Source organism: Leucopleurus acutus (genome assembly GCF_964270905.1).
Source record: "Leucopleurus acutus genome assembly, chromosome: 6".
NCBI classification, from domain to species: domain Eukaryota; kingdom Metazoa; phylum Chordata; class Mammalia; order Artiodactyla; family Delphinidae; genus Leucopleurus; species Leucopleurus acutus.
In genome coordinates, this window is record NC_139149.1 from 76,847,066 (window position 1) to 76,864,950 (window position 17,885).

Sequence of the window (17,885 nt, forward strand, 5' to 3'; positions counted from 1 at the left end):
CAAATGTGATCTTTTAAGACTTGCTTCTTTCACTTAGCGTAATGGCCTTGAGATTTATCAATAGCTTGTCCCTTTTTATTGCCAAATAGTATTTCACACATGACTTTACCACAATTTTTTCCTTTTGCCAATTGTAAGACATTTGGACTGTCTCCAGTTTTGGGTAATTATAGAGTTGCCATTAAAATCTGTGATCAGGTTTGTATGTGAACATGTGTTTACATATTTCTAGACTAAATACCCAAGGATAGTGATCTGGTAAGGATGTTTTTAACGTTATAAAACAGTGCCAGATTATTTTGTAGGAGGGCTATATCATTGCTGGTATTATACTAGCAATGTATGAGAGTTCCAGTTGTTCTGTATCCTCATCGGTACTTGATATTATCATACAACTTTGGTGTTGTTTACCTATGTCATTCTAATATGTGTGTAATTATATCATATAGTGGTTTCAATTAGCATATTATTAATAGTTAATGATGTTGAACAACTTTTCATATGCTCATTAGCCATCCATAGAATCCCAAAGTATCTGTTCAACCTTTTGTTTATTTTTTAATTATGCTGTAGGCTTTCTTATTTTGAGAGTTCCTTATCTAGTTTTAACATGTCTTTTAGTGATTGATAATTTGCAAATATTTCTCTCAGTCTGTGGCTTGTATTTTCATTCTCTTAACAACATAATTCACAGAGCAAAAGTTTTTGATTTTTGATGAGTCATTTTATTGATTTTTTTTCTTTTGTGGATCAAACTTTAGATGTTTAATATATATAAGATCTATTTGTCTGGTCCCAAGTCATGAAGATATTTTCATTTTTTCCCAAAAGTTTCATAGCTTTATATTTTCCATTTACATCTGTGATCCATTTTGAATCAATTTTTCATATAATGTTTGAGATTTAGGTTGAGATTCATTTTTTTGCATATGAAATTTTTAAAAAGAGTATTCTTTCTCCATTGAATTGCTTTTTACACTCATGTCAAAATCAAATGGCCATATTTGTGTGGTTCTATTTCTGGACTTGTTATTCTGTTCCATGGGTCTATGGGTCTATCCTTCTGCCAATACCACAGTCTTGGTTACTGATATAGATACCTATTAATATTTGATACCCAAGGAGTGATATCCCATACACAGTTGTATTTAGGTCTGAAGATGAGAGAAGAAGTTGAGGTTGGAGATCTAAAGTTGGTAGTTATCACATAGAGAGACTATTTAAAAATCATGGGACTGAAGGAGAAAAAAAGGAAAGAGATGAGAGAGAGAATGGCAAAGAGAGAATATGAGTTCAAGTTAAGCCCTTTTATGCTCCAACACTTGGAAGTAAAGTAGAAGAGGTTTAGAAGGAGAGGTCTGTTAGATAATTGAAAAATTAAGAGAGTGTGATATAGTAAAATATGGAGGAAGAACATTTCAAAAAGCAGTATGTGAGAAACTGGCAAACACTGCTGAGAGTTAAAGGAAGCTGAGTATGAAGAGATGACTATTATACTCAGTACCAAGGAAATCATTTGTAATTTTCATAAGCATATTTTTATGTAATGAGTGAAGCAAATCTTAATTTTCATATTTAAGGAATAAACAGGAATTGAGGAAAATGATCAATGGATAATAATAATTTTTTGGAGAAGTTTCAGTGTGAAAGGTAGCACAAAAATGGAGAATTAGCTGGAGGGGGATATCAAAGTAAAGAGGTTTTTGTTTTTGTTTTTGGTTTTTTTTGGTTTTGTTTGTTTGTTTTGGTAACATGTCTGATACAAATGGTCATGACCTAATTGGGCAAGAAAATTGTTGATTCAGAAATGAGGCACTAGGGACTTCCCCGGTGGCCCAGTGGTTAAGACTCTGTGGGTTTGGTCCCTGGTGGGGAACTAAGATCCCACATGCCATGTGGTGCAGCCAAAATGTTAAAAAAAAAAAAAAGAAAGAAAAAAAGAAATGAGACACTAGATATAGTTTTATACCAATGGGTGTGATCTAATAAGGAGAAATTGCTGATGGGAGAGAAAGATAAAATTCAGGGAGGACATATTTCAGGAAATAAAGAATGAGAATCTAGAGCACAGTGGTATTTGACCTTTGATAGAAGCAAAAATACTTTTTGTGTTTAACAGGAGGGAAGGCCAAATTTTTTTGGAGGGTGGAGTGTGGACTAATATTTAATTCCTAACTTCTACTATGGATCAAAAACAATCACAGATATACTGATACTTTAAATTATTTCAGATAATGCATATGTTAAAAAATAAGAGAACACAAAGAAAATAAAGGAGGATCTAATAATCTTGAAGCAAGTACATGCTTTCTAAACATGAGACTCAAGACAGAAAACATAAGGGATTATAGTATGATAGTTTAGGTTCATTGCTTTAGTTGGGTGGACTTGGGGAAGTTATATGACTTTCTTTAAAGGGATTTTTTGTTTTCCCATGTATAAAACATAGAAGAAAATAGTATCTATTTAGTAAGTTGTTGTGGAGTTAAATAAAATAAAAATATATAAAGTACCATCACAATGTTTGGGAACAGTTAGTACTTGATTATTGTTAGTTATTATTTATTGATTTAATAACAAAAAATAAAACTTTCCAAATTTCATATCTTTCTGAATTTTTAGTCTCTGTCAAAGCAGTCTAAATAAAATTACAAGGCAAACTGAAAAATAGTCTAGTAATCTAACCGAGAAAGGATCAGTGCCATTCACATATAAAGATATCTTATTAATCAATAATGACACATGAAAATATCAATAACAAAAAATAAACTTTAAATGGATAATAAATTTGTAAAATTAAACTTGGTATTAAATGAATTTCAAATTATAGAATAGTATGGTGGTTGCCTGGGGTTGGGGGTGGAGGAAGTGGGGAGATGTTTGTCAAAGGGTATAAACTTTCAGTTATAAGATGGACAATTTCTGTGGATCTAATGCACAGTATGGAGATTATAGCTAATAATACTGTATTGTATACTTGAAATTTACTGTGAAAGTAAATCTTAAGTTTTCTTACCACAAACAATAAAATTGCTAATTATGTGAAGATGTGTTAATTAGCTTGATTGTGATAATCTCTTCACACTGCATATGAATATCAAATCATCACCTTGTACACCTTAAATATATGCAACTTTTATTCATCAATTACACCTCAATAAAGCTGTAAAAATACCCAGAAAACAAAACAAACAAAATTAACTGTGTAATTTACCAAAAAAATCATCACTATGATACCATTTTTTGCTTACTAATTCAGTAAAGGTTAAAGTGAAATAAAATGGCATGCTAACATCATGTGTGGATAAACAATTGGAGATCCACAGCAAATGTAACCACTTAGATCCCTTACTAATAGTAAATTAAGGAGATCAGTGGTTATTATTCAATTGCGCATATCAGATATTACCTTCTAGCCTACACTGTCATGCCATCACAGCAATGATTGGGTCACTCTTGTCAATGCCTAGCACAACATTATTTACATAGGAGAATAAAAAAATACCTTCTGAACCTAAAAACTTAATATATATATATACAAATAATATTTATCAAATCAAATAAAATTATTTGACTTAATATAGCTTTTATAAAATAAGAAAATGAACTTAGGATACAGTGCTGTGTCCCTTTACAATGATTGAGGACTTGCATGTTTTCTTGGTGCAAACATAGATGGTAAACTTTATGGCAAAGCAGATGATGATCAGGGAAATAGAAAAAATAATATATGAAAGCTATGGCATATCAATAAAAATTGTTCCAAATAAAAGTGAGGTCTTCTTTCCTTAGCACACTGTTCATAGGGAATTATGACCACTCTAATTTCATAGCTAAATTATCTATTTTATATGTGGAACATGATTGCAAACTATTTCTTGTATAAGGAGGGAAAAAAAAAAGACTTGCTTTTCTATGTTCTATATATTGGCATACATCTATCTCGCTTTTTCTCCGGAAGATTTATATCGGTAGTTCTATAGATGGTAGAGGCTATACGGAGGCATAAAAAGCATTCGGTTAAAACTGTTGCAAACAAATTTGCTGGCAGCATAAACTCTGTTGATTGAGTCTTGTGAGTTCATATATCAGATATTCCCTAAACACTCATTCAAATTACAAAGCCAAAAAACATGTGAATTCCCGCTATATAATTTGTTTCGAACTTTTTTCCTACATTTTTAAAAATGATTTTTGAAATATGTGAGTTTTTATTTTGAAATTCAGACAATAAAAACTCAATTCCTATACCAGTTATCTCCTCAAAACATTATTTGTATAAATTTTAGTTGCATTAAAGTCATAGTTTTATATTAAATAAATCCAACAAACGTGTCCCTTTTTATTACAGGGTTTTTAAAAAATATAAGTAGTATGATCATTTATTTTGTTTGTTCTAAAATAAATAGTGGATTCTTTGGTTCCCAGATAATGTTTCATGACCATATGGTGACTCATTTTGAATAATGCCTGGCAATCGAAGTGACAATAGCTATTTCTTCATAATTCCCAACAGAGATTAAAAAGTGAAAAATTCAATCTTATGAATCTTTTCAGAAATCTTGGTGCCTAATTAAAAAAATATGTAGGTGAGTTCCTTTTTTATATATTGTTTTATGTATTGCTTTGTCTGTATTTAGACAGGGTCATGATTAAACTCTTATTTTCCTCAAAAATAGAAACAAACAAAAAACTTAGGCCTTCTATGCTTTTACACAAAAGGGAATATAGTGCGGAGGAATAAATCCTGGGCCTGGAGTCAGTGGAGTTCAAGGATAGGCTCTGTCACTTTCTAAGTGAGTTGCCTAGATGCACTCCATCTCTCTAACTCTCAATCTTCTCAACTACAGAGCAGGGTTGTAGCACCACACTCTTCCTATGTCACAGGTGATGGTAAATAACAGATTGAATGAAATAATGCATCCTAGCTAATATCAACTGGGTGCCTAACAGGTCCCAGGTACTGTGATAAGTATGTTTTCACATGCTCTATTTCTTTTGATCCTCTCAACAACCCTATGAGGTATGCATTATGCTTACCTCATTTTAGTAGTAAAGAGAGTCGGCCTAAGAGAGTTTAAACAACTTTTTTCCAGGTCACATGAATAGTGGGGCCAAGACTAGATCCCAGATTTTGTGATGTAGGAAGCCATGCTCTTGCCACTAGCACTGGCTGAGAGAATTTGCACACCAAAGCGACCACGCTTAACAGATTTTAATTGTTTTGAATAAAAAGATTCAAGTTATTTGATAGCTATTTTCATTAAACAACATGTTATAATAGATTTTTAAAGAAACATTTGGAGAATCTAATGAATTTGGTTCCTTTCTTATCTTGCACAGAGTACCCTCTTTGCCTTGGTTTCTGCCAGTTAAAAATAAGGGAGCTATTAATAGGTAACCTCTTCTAAATTCAATCAATGCACTAGATTGAAGAAAAGAGATAGCAATTATCAATTTTTTAAGGATGATTTTTTTAAAAAAAATAACTTGGTTTTACCCATATCTTAGAAGGCAATCAACTGTCCCAATTTATCCAGGATTCAGGAAGCAGGACATGGGATTTTGAATGCTAAAACTGAGAAAGTCCCAGGCAAATCATGATGAGTTAGTCGCTATACTTATAAGCTTAGAATTAATCTTCTTTTATTAAATAAGTCCAGGCTTAATTTCCACCCCACCAGGTACCCCTTAATTTCCTTCCAGTTGATCAAAGAGTCTCTGCCAGAAAAAATTTTTTTTTACTGGAATTCGGACCCACACCTATTGTTCAATCCAGAACTAAACTGGAATAAACAAGTAAAAAATCTCAAGTCCTGATGAATTATATATCAACCACATAGTTTTTTGGCTACAAGCAGTAAAAACTAATTCAAGATTGCATAAACAAGAAAATCAATTCCTTTATTATAATGATATGGGGCATCTCATGGAAGCCAATGCAATAGGAATGCAGTTGTCCCAGGAATGAACTAGAACCAGGGACAGGAAGACTTCCCTTCGTTTCTCATTTGTTCTTCTTTTTGTATTTCCTCCTACCTCCCTCTGTCAGCCTTGTGAACCTCAATCTCACATGATGAAAAACATGACAGGTACAGCTAAGGTGTAATATATTACAGCTAAGGTGACAGACCTTAAAAGACAAGTCTCTTTGGGCCCAATTTCAAATTCCTAGGAAAGAGACTGATGTCTGTCCTTCGATCACTGTCTCAATCTTTGCCCTGAAACCAGGGTACAGGGTCATGATATAGGAACAAGACTGCTGAGAATCACTTCTGTAACCAAGTGGATATGCCCAGGTAGGGCTGGTTCCCAGAAAAAGAAAAGGCTAGGCAGACAATATATATGTTGTCTAATATGCTATCTTACTTAGCTTTCAGAGGCAAAAAATAACCCACACACATTTGCTGAAAAATAAAACTGCAGGTTCATGTCTGATGGCAACCAAGAACTTGTCCAAGTTTCTCTGGTCTTCATCTTAAAGTCGTTATTTTTATTTTATTTTTTTGTGGTATGCGGGCCTCTCACTGTTGTGGCCTCTCCCATTGCGGAGCACAGGCTCCGGACGCGCAGGCTCAGCGGCCATGTCTCACCGGCCCAGCCGCTCCACGACATGTGGGATCCTCCCGGACCAGGGCACGAACCCGTGTCCCCTGCATCGGCAGGTGGACTCTCAACCACTGCGCCACCAGGGAAGCCCTAAAGTCGTTATTTTTCAAAATTGAAAATTCTGGTGCAGAGTTATGTCACACAGACCCACAAAGTATCCAACACTATAATTTGCAATAATTCTGGAGAAACAAGAACTTACTTCCTGCTCTAGGAAGTCACTTCACAAATAAAATAATTCAACTTACAAAAAACAAATATGTTTAGATAGCCTCACCAAGTTAATGTTGTTGAATGAAGTATATCAGACTATTTTGATCCTTTCAGAAGAAATGAAAGATAAAGAAAAGCAATACTATTATGCAACCGATACCTTGAAATCTTATGACCAGGGTCAGCTTCTTTAAGAAGCCTTTTCTGACAATTTCAGTTCTTTCTCTGAATTTGTTTATATTTAGAATTAGTACCATTATATATTACTTGATTATTTTAATTGATTATTGTAATGTATTGTGAGAATATAAATTACTTGAGAGTTGGGCTAATATTTTTATACTTTTTAATGTCTCCTTTTCTTCTTGATCTTTATTTTTCTTTTCTTCCCAGTCTCCTTTCTTGCAATCTCTTCTTCACCATTTATGGAACAATAAATAAATTTATGGAACTATATACCTTTCTATAACCTGGGTGCTAGAACAGACATAAAGAATAAGTAAGAACAAATACTTATTGAGTGGTTACTATATACCTGGCAACTTTCTAAGTGCCTTACATTGATTGTCTCATTTAATCCTCCTAGAAAACTAAGGTGTTAGGTGTTATTATTTCCCTTATTTTACAGATGAAGAAACTAAACTGAGACTTTAGTAATCTGCCCAAAACCCCAGGTAATAGGGAGCTTTCAACACTTGGCATACTCTTAACTACCATATTATATGCCATTGCTACACTTTAGAAAATTTTAGATTCCAAATAAATTTTGTGACAATTTAGGATGAGTACTCCAGTAATTTTATTCTCTCCTCTCTTCCCACATTCTATATTGCCTAGTGGCTAATTTGAGCTGTAGATATAGTTGGATTCTAGTAAATATTTTTTGATTACTTAATATTTTACAATAAAAAATAAATAGGAATTACATTGTATACACCTGGAATTTGCTTGCTTTGATCTGATGCTCTATTATAGAAGTTTGCTTTTTGTACTCAGAAATCTTGTTTAGTTTGAATCCTTATGACATACTGTGTTTCATTGCCAATGTCTGACTAATTCTCTATACAGAGATGAAATAAAAATTACTTATTTCCTGTACAAAGTTTATGAATACAAGAACTAGTTTTAGTCTAGCTGGGTCACAGACTGTGAAAAAATGATGTACATTCCCTGGTGAGGTCAGGGAGCATGCATTCCCCAGAAAGAAGAATCAATGATTAAGTGAGTGATCAAGTTAATATAAAAATATTTACATTAAACATAATTTATCTTCAAGCCATATTTTCCAGCACATATATAAATACAGATGGCTTATTAGACTTGGAAAATTAAGATATGGAATTTACTAATAGAACAGGGCTAACATTTAAGTGGAGAATTTCTATTTTAGTAAGATTTTATTTCTTTGCATAAGGTATCTTTTATTCTATATGTGCCATCTTCAGCTCACTTTCAATCATACCAGATAATTTGTAAAGGTCTTGTAACATCAGTTCCTTCACAGTGTTTCAAACAGAGTCAAGGCAGGGGTTGTGGTAAACTCTATTGCGCTCATGTTAAGCCTTTGTTAACTTCCTTTAATAAAAATGGAACAAACAACAACAACATAAAGCCAATTATGCCAATAAAAATAAGGATATCTATTTAAAATAAGATAAATTGTTCAAAGAGTAATGTTGTAGTAAGAGTTTTGCTTGGATAACCAAAATATACTCATCACTACAAAATACTTTTTGAATGATCAAGACTTGAGTTTTTTATGATTTATCTAAAATGGTAATGAAGAACCAACCATTTGGCAAGAAACCACAGAACTAATGAATCTGACCTAATGTTTCAGACCTGAAATCCTCATCCTCACAGGAGGCAGGAAAACATGGCAAAAGGATACACAGTTCTCACAACAAAGACAGCCAGCTGTGCCCACTTAGAATAGGGGTGCACTCCCTGGAGAGAATGGAGAGGGGTGGGATATTCAAATGGTCCCAATTAATGTTTCTGTTGTTGGCAAGGCAAACCAACAGCAAACCTATAAAGAGAATGTATGGCACAGAAGAGGTCCAGAATTTTCTAACTCCTTGTTGGCAGAACAGAATCTGTGGGAGGAGGAGGAACAGAATCAGAGAAGGAACAGAAATGCCAGCTGTTGAAGGAAACTAGGAGCTCTTTTAGCCCAAGAAAAAGCTGAAGTACAGAAAAATCAACTGATATGCTCAAGTTCACATAACTCATAAGGAAAGGTGCTCTTTTTCTTCCAACTCTAAGAGTCCTTTCCACTACACCTTGTGGCTTGCATATCTCTTGCACTCCTGTTAGCAAGGGAGAAGCCTCCTCCCCTATCTCCACCTCTTAAATTCCTTTAACTGCAAGCAATTTATCTTGTGATTTCAGGAAAAGGGGCTATAAATATTCTTTGAATCTCTCAAGATCTGCCAGCTAATTAGTTGATCCATTACTCTTTTAAGCAAAAGGGAATCTTTGTTATTCTAGTTATTCTATACATGAGATGCTTTCTTTACTTTTAAAAAAGCACATTTTTGCAATTTATTGATTTATTCTGGAGCTGCACTAACTAGTTATGCAGAGGTGTAAAGACAAAAATAATTTTTTCTCTTGAAGCTTAATTTCTGTAGGGAAGATTATTAAGATTATTAAGATATTGAAATCTCCAGACATAAAATCCTTGACTATTTATGGGAATATATTCAATATAATTTTCTAGCACTGAAGTAAGCTGGAGTAAGCAAGTCATGTGCAGATAAACATTCCGAGATCTTTTATGACTTCTGAATCGGACTCCACTCTAACATTTCAACTTGTTATCCAACTTTATGACTCAAAACCCACTCAAGCAGGCTAAGCGCTAGAGATGTTTTACATTATTGAATGTGGTATTTCAGGTACTAGGTCTTGTAACCGCAGTGCATGCATTATCCCATTATATACTCAAAGCAGCCTTATAAGTTAGATAGTATTCTAGACCTCATTTTCAGATATAGTGATCAGGATGCAGGATTTATGCTACATTTATAATAAATGGAAGAACCGATATTGGCCCCCACGTCTATTTGAATCCAGTGTGCCTATACTTAGTCACTATGTTACATGAAATTAAATTATTTTTTATGTCCCATTCTCAGGACATATGATGCCTTGTTATGCCCCCATGTCCTTATTATACTAATCGTTAGAATTCAATTGACCAGTATTCAGTCTGACATTTTCTACAGTTGAAATAATTTCACACTTTCAGAGACTCACCACTGTCAATTTTTATATAAACCCTACTTGAATGTTTCTAATTAGGATTAATAATATCCACTTATGAGTTTCTCAAGTAGTGTTACACAACTTACAGGACTTTGAAAGGCTATACATCAGTTTATAAACTACTTAATGGTAGAACTAGAATCTACTTGTCCTTAAATTTCCATGACTTAGGTCGGCATGTAGAAATAGATATGGACTCAAATTAATTGAAATTAATTGAAGAAAAGCCTATACAAGACTGTATTTTATAGCTCCTTCCCTATTTGTCTTTCTTCTGGTGTTGCATGTGGAAAAGAACAGTTTTGTAACCAAGTCAGATATGTATTTCCCTTTGGTGAAAAACTCTTCTGTCTCTTGTTTTTCTTATAATTTTTTTATTTTCCATGTTAAATCTTGAGTTAACTTATTTCCATACAGAAAATTTCACATAAGAATGAACCAAAGATTAACAATTAGGTATTCAAAACAATGTGTGAACATGTGTATATGTCATGTGAGTGTGACCGTGTATAATGAGAGAGTTACCTCTCAGGAATCAGAGTATCTTTAGATATGCTGATTGTCACCCCCACCCCCCAGGAAAGACCTTTTCATCCTACTGTCTGTTTCTGCTTTTGTGATGGGTGTGAAATGACAAGATACCATTATAATATTGTTGGCTGTCAATATCCTTATGGGATTTGATGAATGTGTCAAACAGTAGAGTGCATAACACGCTTTAAGAAATAGAACATTTGTTTCGGGAGGTAAATGTTGACACTCTTTTCGGTTTTGTTAGGGGAATGAACTCCTGGAACACTTCAGAAGGTGAAATTCTTGTATGGAGCCTGTTGAGCATTTGATTTTCTAATCCTTTACCCCTTGTAAAGCTAAATTAGAGTATGCCCAGATTTTCAAATATCTTACTCAAGAGAATAACAGTAATTATTAGAAAAGCAGCTTGACTACATTTCAAATGCACCAATTTTGGGGTTGTATTTGAAATTTGATAAGGAATATATATTTGAAGAAACCAAACCTCGTCAAACAGGGACAAATCTAACCAAACTTATGCTTGGTTCTCAGAACTATTGACCCTGATCTTACAGAGAAAAGTGTGATGCTCTCAAACACTGAAATATCTGTAAACTATTGCACAAACTAACATAAGCAATGTGTCTCCATGACCTGGCAGATACGGTAATGTGTTAAAGCACGTTGGTAGTGGGTAAGGGTGACACCAAAGGGCTTCCTGTCAAGACAGATATTATTTGAAAACATGGTTACACCTTCTGTGTGTCAGTCCTGTCAGGAAGGAGAGTCCGGTTCAGATAGGTGCAATACAGAGATTGAAATGAAGGAATTTCTTGTGGAGACCAGGCAGAGTAAGTTACTACCATCCCTAACCCTAAAGGCAGGAAAGAAGAAACTGTGATATAGCGAAAACTGAAGCCTTTGAGGAGGGACCTCTAGACAGAGGCTTAGTCATCAAGTGACACAGCCTCTAACAGAAATGCAGTTCAGAGCAGGGTGGGAGCTGGAAAGATATGCCCCAGACTCTTTCTGGTTTTGCTCTCTGATCTCCTTGTGTCTGCCTTGGAAAAATCGAAGGAACTTCGGTGACAGATTGTGTGAGAGTCAGCTTCTTGAAGTATAGAGACAGGGAAGGGCAAACAACCAACCCGAGGAGACAGGATGCTAACAAAATAGAAACAGCACATTCTCTGCTCAACACTACATTGAGAAAAAAATATATAAAAAGAGATGACCAAAGCCTTATACCTAGAAAAAAATCAAAATGAACTTCTCTATCGAACAGAAATTGAGCAGTAACATTAAAAATGTAAAAAGGAATGGAGCTGCAGACCAGCTACTAGTAATTTGTTACCTACAGTGAATGCGGTTGTGAAATGTTCAGTGCCTTCATTAGAGAAGGGGCTAGAACTAATACACAGCTTGATTTACTCTTGTGGGTGTCATCTTCTCTCAGAGGGGTAGCTGAAAGAATTTGCTGTCCACTGAGATACAGCCTTGGGGATCAGCAAATGACCCAAGTTCAAAATGAGCAAATCTCACAAATCTTTTGGAAAAAAATACTGTCAAAAAAGATAGCAAAAATCAATAATAAAAATTATTTCACTCCATATTCCAGTTGCTTTATGTTATAATTTGCAAAATTATTGCATGTAAGTATAGTCAGGATTCTCAAAATGATATTCGAAATAGTAATAAAAATTGTAAAGAACATGAATTTATGAACCAAAAATTGAGAAATGAAAACAGGTCAATAAAATATTGAATATAAACATATGTTTGGATATTTAAAACTCCGTAAACTTATAAACTCTACACAATAGTTGATACAACAGAATTAGTAAACTTAAAGGTAAACTGTGGCATTCTCCCCAATGCATAAAGATACACACTTGAGTGTGTGTGTATGCACAAAGAAATTAAGAGGCACTGAGGCTACATTGCGAACCCCAACATACAATGAATCAGAGTTGCAGAGAAAGAAAATTTTTAAAAATAGCGGAGAAGCTATAGCTAAAGAAAGAGCAGTGTTGGTAATTTTTCAGAATTGAAGAAAGTTCTGAGTCTTCAGATAAAAGTGCGTGCCCAAAATCAAGCAACTAAAATATATAAATTAATCCATTCTTGTTACACTGGCACAAACATCAAGGATAAAGAGGCAGTCTTAAAACCCACCGTAGTCTTTCCTACTAAGGAATGGCAAATAAAATATCAGCAGACCTCTCATCAACAACAACATGAAAACAGCAGATCTACAAAGTACAGGTGAAAAACAGAAATTGTACTTATCAAATTAGCATTCAATAAAGTGTAAACATTTAAATATTTTAGGTGTTTCAAAGACTAAGAGAAATTACAATGCACAGACCATCACCGAATTATTAAAGGGTTTTTTTTTTTCTTCAGTTAGAAACATTAGCAAGTACAGGCAGGGAGGGAGGGCCTCTGTAGTTTACTTGGGTTAGGCATATCCTATTTAATGTTTTATACCTTTTTTGAATCTTGCCATACTTAGTACTTGCTATATAGCACTCCAAAAGATCCAGATGGATCTCAGTGCTTGTGATGTCTTAGTATCAAGACCTCTAATTATACACATGCATATAAAACACATACATTAGATAGACAAGTGCCTCAGTTAGATAAATCCAACATATCATGGGCAGGAGGGGAAGTGGATATTTTAAAAATTTTAATTTTTTTACAAGTTCCATGGGGGCAGGGATTTTTGCCGATTTATTCTTTTATTTTTTTTTAATTGACATGTAAAAGGACATCTTTTTAAGGAGAAAAAGTAAACCCAGAGGGAGAGCATGTGATATAAGAAACATGGAGCAAAGGAACCAATTAATGGATATAAGAAGGTGGTACATTTAGTTGACTGTTTATTATAAAAAGGAACAACATTATGTGTGTGTAAAAATAAGTAAAACTAAAACTTTGGACAATAACAAAAAGATTTGAAAAGTGAAGAGTTGTATAATAGTTTAAACTTGTTAAGGTCCATGTTGTCATTAAAAGGAGATTAAAAAATGAATAACTTTAAGAGTTTTATAAATGAATATTTATAACTAATAGTGCATTTAAAAATTATATTTTTAAAGTTTAAAAATATTGGGAGAAAGCAAAGAAAAATACATTTGTAGCATCCAAGCTACAAGGATACAAAGGCTCAATAGAAAATATTATTAATTCAATATGGTAGGAAGGGAGTAAAGAAGAAGCAATGAAAACATAATAAACAAAAAATATAAAATACATACTTTTACATCAATAATTTTTAATAAATGTAAAATCTGTAATATTATTAATTGTATAAAATTAAAACCCAACTATAATCTATTTTCAAGAGAATATTTTAAGAGAAAAGCATACAGAACAACTAAATTAAAGCTGGAAAATGATATATTATTCTAATTTGTGAATCGTAATTTTATGTTACATCTTCTTTACCACAATAAAAAAGTGTACGTCTCTATACCTCCATTTAAATAAAGTCAGGCACAGACACACACACACTCACACAAAATGACAGGGCTTACTGGAAAAATAATGTTGAAGCAGACTACTCAAGTCTGTGTAACTTCATAGGCAATTAAGAGGGTGTAAAGAAGTCCAAATATGTCAGTAATCAAAAATAATGTAAATGGACTAAATTAGCAACTTAAAAATAGAGATTGTTGTAGTGTATTTTAAAAATTTACAAATTCAACTCAATAAATGTTAAGCATTAACTAAATATTAATTTACGCTAGTTCAGTAATCACCACTAAACATAAGGAAAGGTTGAAAAATATGTAATATTGATACTAAATTAAATGGACCAATGAGAAAAGATAATTAGGGAAATATTATACTCCTACACATTTACCAGGATGGCTAAAATTAAAAAGACTGATACTAAGGATTGCTGAAAAGGTAGAAAAACAAAGTGGTTGTATCAATAAGAGCTGATGCCTATATAACACTTTGAGACTGAATTTTGAGAGTTTACTTGCAACATGTATCAGTACTGCTAGTCAAAACACTCACCACAGTTCCAAGCCAAAATTTTATTGATAACAGCAAGGGTAGCAGTATCTGTTTCCCTGTCAAGAAAGTAAAAACAGGATTTCCCACCTTTCACAGGAGCAAAATGAGATAAGCACTTATCCTTTTTGATTGTTTATTGGTAAAATTGGGTAATGCTAACAATTTAGGATTGTTTATCACAGATGGTTAAGATAGGTAGTGTTTCACTTTCTGTGACAAGGAAGTGACAGCTGTAGCAAGAAGTGACCCCATCATATTTGTTCAGGTAGTTAAACGCAAGATACTGTCATTGAAAAGAAATGGAGTTTTATTTTCATGGAGGACACAAACGTCGGTTAACCATGGAGATTTTTGCCATGTTTTACATTCTTTGTGAAAACTGATAGGCCACTTTAAAAATTGGAGAGAAATATATTGATTAGAAGTAAATATATTATTATTTTAGCCATAATACTTTCATAATCAGGGTGATTTTATGAGTCACAAATAAATAGCAAATAATCAGTCTAATCACATCGACTATTTAAGTGCTCAGGGACCAATTTAATCACACAAACAATGGCTGTGGTATTTGGTATTTAACATGAACAGAATGACTGAATCATCCACAGCACAGTTAATTTTATCTTATATCAGTATTTATCTATCTATCTATCCAACTTTAAATGTGTTCTTTTTTTTATTTTCTTTTGCGGTGCACGGTCCTCTCACTGTTGTGGCCTCTCCCGTTGCGGAGCACAGGCTCCGGACGGACGCACAGGCTCAGCGGCCATGGCTCACGGGCCCAGCCGCTCCGCGGTATGTGGGATCTTCCCGGACCAGGGCACGAACCCGTGTCCCCTGCATAGGCAGGCGGACTCTCAGCCACTGCGCCACCAGGGAAGCCCTATCTATCCAACTTTAAAAGATTGTTACTCCTTTCTCTATTGACAAAGTTAAACATAGTAAGTATCTTATGTGAGGGAGGAAGTTTTGTATTTTCTTTATATATTTTCATGTAACCTAGGATCTCAGTAATTGGCAGACACACTGAATACATGTTTATTATAGTAGTTGAACAAATTCTGTGTAATACTGTTTCTGACTAGTTTGTAGACAGTGCACCATGTAATGAAGAAAAATCTGTAAAACAGAACAAACCCTTCTATCTCTTCTCTGTCATAACATATGATTCACACTTTGTATTAACGTACAGATTGAATAAGTTATTGGGAAATACTCTATCTTATTATAGAAGTCATCATTGTAGCTGGATGCAATTGAAAACCACACACCTTTGTTGGAATTTGGTGACAACATAAATTTGTTGAATTAAGTAGAATTTACAAACTTGCCATATAGATTAACAATAGAAATTTATGAAGCAACAGAAAAACAGAAAACTATGTCACACAGACATTTAGATTCTGTTAGTTAGCAAACAATACACTACAAAATCCCCTGATTTCTGTAAATTAGTTGGTCTCCTTTTTCTGAATGCTTAGGATATTTATTTGCAGCTTGGCTTTACATACAACACTTAGTTCTTGTCAAGTTCGTTGTCGAGTTAGAAAGTATCTAAAGAAATAAATAGTTGCAGAGAATCCTGTTGCCTAAATAGCACTCATATAAGGAAATTATCTAAATATAGTTTTGAAATCATGGGGGATGCATCACAATCCTGTCTGTGAATTTGAGAGGTGAAAGGCACCAACAAAGCCGCCTGAAGAAGAACATTGTTTCCAGCTTTTCATTCTTTGCCCTGTATGTATGTAATATTGTTGCAGTTGAAACTTTGTAAAACAGAACTGATCAAGACTGTTATTGCATAAGGTGGTTTGTCCAAGAAAAACATGATGGTTTGTTACCTTAGCCATGAAAATTACTTACATAGTGAATTGCCCATCTGCACAGGCTTGGAATAGGAACAATACAAATGTCACATTTGAACTGATTTTACCATTTTATGAGTTTTCCGGTAAACCATTCATAAAATCAATTTCTGCGGTTGATCTCAGTCACTGGGTTTCCTGAACATTTTTCTTAGGAAGAAAGCTTTCTACTTTTTTCTTTATTGCACTGTTCACAGAGGAGTAAGCTTGACCTTAAACAGACTAAGGACCTAATCATCACATTATCCGCTGTATGTGGGACATGGGTCAGAAGGTTAGCTGGATGCTATGCACAGCGCACTGGGCAATTGCCCAAGTCCCTGGTGCTGCTGCTTTCTTTATGCTGAAAGGAAGGATTCTGAGTGGAAAAAAAGACAGACTACTATGGGCTCTAATTTAAGAATTCTAAGAAATCCATTAAGGTCCACTATTTCTAGAATCATTGAGATAGATGTTATGAAAACAATTTTCTTTATGCATTTCTTGCTTATTCATTATGGCTTATGTTCAGAACAGGCAAATATAGAGAGGCAGAATGTTGATTATGCTTGCTAAGGGTTGGGAGTGATAGAGGATTGGGGGATAATAGCTAAATTGTACAGCGTATTTGAGGTGATGAAAATGTCCTAAAATTGATTGTGATGATGGTTGACAATTCTGTGATTGTGTTAAAAACCATTAAACTAGACATATTAAATGAGTGAATTATATGTTATATGAATTATATCTCAAAAACATAAATAATAACCTCTTTCCAAGCACATGGCATAAAATATTGTTTAATCTAGTAAATATTGTTTAATCTAGTAACATATAATTAATATATGTTGAGTGCTTAATATGTTCCAGCTATATTAATATATCCTAAATGCAATACATCTATTTAATGCTTTTCATGTATTATCTCATTTAATATTCATAACAACACCATGATGTTAGTGAACTATTATTATTACTATTATTATTCTCATTTTATTGATGCGAAAATTGGGACACAGAGGAGTGAAATAACTTTGACAAGAATACACAACTAAATTAGGTATCTCCTCCTGAGTGGAAAGTAGCAAGTCTAATAAAGTGGAACATACTATAGTGATAGTAATCTGGAAACACAGTTCAGTTTTTAACACTCTTCTAAAGCACAGAGCAAGAGCTTCTGTGTACTCCATCTTTTCCCAGGTTACAAAATTTCATTTAAACCTTGCAGAGAAAAATGGATCCAAATGATAAGACTGGTACCTGAAAAACACACCTGTAAAGTACCTCTAAAACAGCTCCTACATTTATTTTTATAAGTCACAAATTCTGTGTATTTGTTCATAAATGCTCTTTCAAACTTGATTTTGTTCATCAAAGAAACAATTGTATGAACAGCAG